The sequence below is a fragment of the Hippopotamus amphibius genome, chromosome 15 (assembly GCF_030028045.1).
Source record: "Hippopotamus amphibius kiboko isolate mHipAmp2 chromosome 15, mHipAmp2.hap2, whole genome shotgun sequence".
Lineage (NCBI taxonomy): Eukaryota > Metazoa > Chordata > Mammalia > Artiodactyla > Hippopotamidae > Hippopotamus > Hippopotamus amphibius.
The window spans coordinates 28,358,925-28,363,476 of NC_080200.1; positions in this window are offsets into that span (position 1 = coordinate 28,358,925).

Genomic DNA, 4,552 nt, shown 5'->3' on the forward strand with positions numbered 1-4,552 from the left:
CTCTATGACCACCTTCTGGGGAGTTTTTATCATAAATCGGTGTTGAGTTTTGTCAAAAGCTTTTTCTGCATCTATTGAGATGATCATGTGGTTTTTATTCTTCAGTTTGCTGATATGGTGTATCACATTGATTGATTTGCATATATTGAAGAATCCTTGCATCCCTGGGATAAATCCCACTTGATCATGGTGTGTGACCCTTTTAACGTGTTGTTGGATTCTGTTGGCTAGTATTTTGTTGAGGATTTTTGCATCTAAATTTATCAGTGATATTGGTCTGTAATTTACTTTTTTTGTGGTATCTTTGTCTGGTTTTGGTATTAGGGTGATGGTGGCCTCATAGAATGAGTTTGGGAACATTCCTTTGTCTGAATTTTTTGGGAGAGTTTGAGAAGGATGGGTGTTAGCGCTTGTCTAAATGTTTGATAGAATTCACCTGTGAAGCCATCTGGTCCTGGACTTTTGTTTGTTGGAAGACTTTTAATCACAGTTTCAATTTCATTATTTGTTTTTGGTCTGTTCATATTTTCTCATTCTTCCTGATTCAGTCTTGGAAGGTTATACTTTTCTAAGCATTTGTTCATTTCTTCCAGGTTGTCTGGATGTTTGAATCTTATAATGTAGTAACTGAAATCTGGAAATCAGATTTTTAAAAAATTTCTGTAGGGTGCCTTTGTGCTGGGATCAGCCTAACATGTAAAATTAAGGTCTTTTTGGATCTTTTATGAGCCTGCATCTTTCCACAGGCTTGTGCAGTAACTTTAAAAATTCTCCCCTATATGTGGTCGCTTTTTAAAGCCCTAATCCTTAAATGTCTGGCACCCAAAAGGGGAAAAAGAGAAAAAAGAAGGGAAGGGGAACCAGGGTCTGGCCCTTTAAATTCCCTGAAGCCTATTCAGCCAGTGGGATTGCAACCATGGTGGCCTGCTTCTGCATCTGCACCTCCATGATCAGAAGCAATAAGCATAAGAACACGGATCTCCAATATGTGGAGAATGAGGGCTTATTGCCCACCTTCACTCCCACAAACGGTGGGCAGACCACTTCAGGAATATGTGCAAGACTGCCTGCCCTGAGGCTGAAGGGTGGAGTATGCTACTACCATGCCCAGACCTGACATTGAGCAAAATTATTTGAGATTTACTGTTTAAGCCTTCCTCTGGGAGCTGTAAGCCTTTAAATAGACTCCAGAGTGCTAAAATAATTACGTTAGATTCTGCCAGTTCAACTGTCACCTAGCTGGAGATGGAATCCTGGTACTTCCTATGCCACAATCTTCCCTGATGTCCCCCCATTATATATTTAACCGGGTATTCCTATTTGCATTTTGTATATGGATTTTTATATCTCATTAGTTCTATGTCTTGGGTTTTCCAGAAACCAATCATGTCTACAAATAATAGCAATATCATTTCTTCCTTTCTGGTGGTTAAATCTCACTCCCTTTTCTTGTCATAATACATTGGACAAAACTGCAGCAAAACCAATGCTAGTGGGAATAAGCAGCTTATATTGTTCCATCTCTCCATCAGGGCCAGTTGTACTCTGGGACAGAGATGAGAGCCCTTCTACGATGATGCTCCTAGCCCCCTTGCAGCTTTTTGGGAGGGTTTGGGGCCACACAGTCCGTGAATCTGTGTGTGTTCTAGAAGCCCCAGGCCTCCTCCTTCCCCTGCCATGAGAAAGAGCTGCCTGTCTAGACGAACTCTTCAGAGCCCTTGTTTCAGTTGTACTTCTATCTGTGCAGGGCCACCAGAAGCTCTGAGAAGAGGCCTAAATTGCTTTTTTCACAGGGTCCGGGCAAGACCCAGGCAGGGCATCTGGAACCTCAGCTGGCCCAAGTCATGACTGAGAGAGTCGAATGGGCATCTTTGATTGGGACAGGAATTGCTGCAGGAATAGGGACAGTCTCTGTGCCCTTAGGAGAAGGGGAGCTAAACCTGGGGCTGCTTCCAAGGGTCCTGGATGAAGTACTTGCCCCATCTGACCCAGATAGGTTCTGACCCCCAGGGGTTTCATTTCAAGAAGAAACAGATTCTGTGTCATATTTCACGGGTCTTTTGTTCCCACATGTCACTTAATCCTTAAAACGACCATACGGGAGCAATTGCCCACTTCATAGCTGAGCAAACCTGGGCCCTACAAGGTAAAGTGAAGTAGACAATGTTACCAGCTGGTGACTATTACCCAGACCCCAGACTCCAGACCCAGCTCCCATTCCTGGCCCTGGGAAGGAAATTGGTAAATGCTGAGTGGAAGACAGACATGGCCCAGAGATTTAGCTGGTGAGCTGGGCTCAGAGGCAGAGGGTTTGAGAAGGGCAACCTGATTACTGGGAATCCCAACATGGCCCAGCCTCCAGGCGGCAGGAAGCCCCATGAGCAGCCCCTAACAGACTCAGCCGAAGAAGAGGTTTCAGCCCATGGCCAAGCCCTTACCCTGCCCTCCTTGGAACCTCAGAGGAGGAAAGCGTCCATCTGGGGTAGGGGCCTGGACCATGCCATCTCATGCTTGGCTGCTCTAAGCAGTGGTGGCATTTTGTCCAGGGCCCAAGAAACTCTGTGGTCCTCCTCCCCTCCCTCCCTAACAAAGCCTGGAGCTGAAACACTCATCTTATTCCAGTTTGGGTCCCGTGACGTGCTCCTCCCTGTTTCCTACTGTTTGAAGGGATACTGTGGGGGGCGGGGGGCTAGGGTCTCCCCCAGACCTGACCCCAGAGGCTCTACATGCCTGTCCTGGGAATGAACCTGGCCTTGCCTTTGGGAGGCCATCCAACAAACTTGGCTGTGAGGGGAGGACTGGCACGAATTACCTCTGTGCTCCATATGGCCCTCAGCTCCTGCTGACAGAGCCTGCAGCTTCCATATCTCGGCAAGCTCGGGTTTCTGAGATCCCAGGACCCAGCTTGCAGGCAATCTGTTGAGTGCAGGTTGACAGCACCAAGACCCACCACAGGTCAATAAGTAAAAATAGAGTTCTTCAAAGAGGGAAAGTTGGTCTCTCTCTTGCTCCATAATCTACCTAGTCAGTCCCTTCCTCTCGGTCCACATCCTTGACTGTTTCCTGAGGACATACTTCTAGAAGGAGTGCCACTGGGCTGATAGACACCAGTCCTTACAAGGGACTCAAACTATACTGCCCAGTTGCTCCCCAAACCACAGTGAAAGAGTTTTGCTTTGCCCTTCTAACCGCCATGCTTCCTTACTTCCAGGAAATACTTCTCCCCACTGGCTGGAACTCTGGTTAGTTGGGCTTGGAGGTGGGGTGGTGAACCGGGTCCTGGCAAATGAAAGTGAAGCATCCCCTCCTCTCACCCCTAAGCAAGGCACCCAGATTATCCAAACAGAGTAAATATGGGGCCTTGCTGGGAGACCACTACAGAGAGATGTTCCCTTGATACTTTTTCCTCTCTTTGCTTTAAAAAACAACCCTAAACACAGAAGATTCTATAAACACATCTACAATTTAAATAAGAATTATTTTTATTATTATTATAACAATATAAATGAATGTCTGTGAACTGCTACCCAGGCTAAGAAAAAGAGAATCACTAAAGTCCCTCATGTACTTTCCCTGATGAATCTACTCTTTACTCCCTAATCTCTAGGCAATAACCACCCTGACTTTTGTGCTAACTGGTCCCTTGCTTTTCCTTATAGGTCCACCTGTGCATATATCCCAAGCAACAGAGTTCTTAGTCTTGAAATCAGAGGGCAAGCACACACCAGTCAGGCAAGGAGCCGGCAGCACTGCCCCCGCTGGGCGGAGGCTCCAGGAGGAGGTGAGCAGAGCAGTCTTGGTCTGACTCTTGCTTCTCTGGGAGGTAACAAGGCCCTTTCTGGGGAACCATGAGCAAGGTCAGGAGTGAGTCTGGGGAAACACAGGGCTCCCCACAGTCGGGTGCCTGGCAAAACTGAGGTGTAGACCAGGCGCTGGACATGCAGCAGAAGTCTGGTCAGTGAGAGTGGGCTGCTCTGTCCTTTCTATTTCTGAGCTCACATGGTCTACCTCCTGCTCTCAGGGAAGAGCTGAAAACTTCTGAGTGATATGCGTGTCCTCAGCAGAGCTGGAGGGGAGAGACCCTCATCAGCACATGGTCAAGACAAGCCAAGTACTGATGAGAATCTGGGCCAAGTTCTCCTGGGTGTCCTGTCCTCGGGGTAAGAAGGTGGCCTGATGGAAGAGGGGTCTGAATGATGACACTTTGTCTCTTGGGTTGTCCTGATGCAGGCTCAGTTGCCTTCCACATTTGGTGCAGAGCTGCTATCCTGGAGTCATTTTCAACATCCTTTAAAGGATGATGCCCTTGTCATTTCTCTTGTGTTGGGTCTCCTGCTTTCTGTAGCTCATGTCTTCTTTTCTGGTTTATTCTTTCACTATGGTGGAGCTCACCCTCCAGTAGCTTCTTGAGAAAGAGTGCTTAGGAAACAAATTTGAATTGTAGGACACATAGCTGGTGTTGGACACACAGGAGTGTGAGAGTAAAGGAGAAACACATCCTGGATCATCTCAGATCACATCATGCAGACCTCCTTCGGAGGCCCCTAGACAT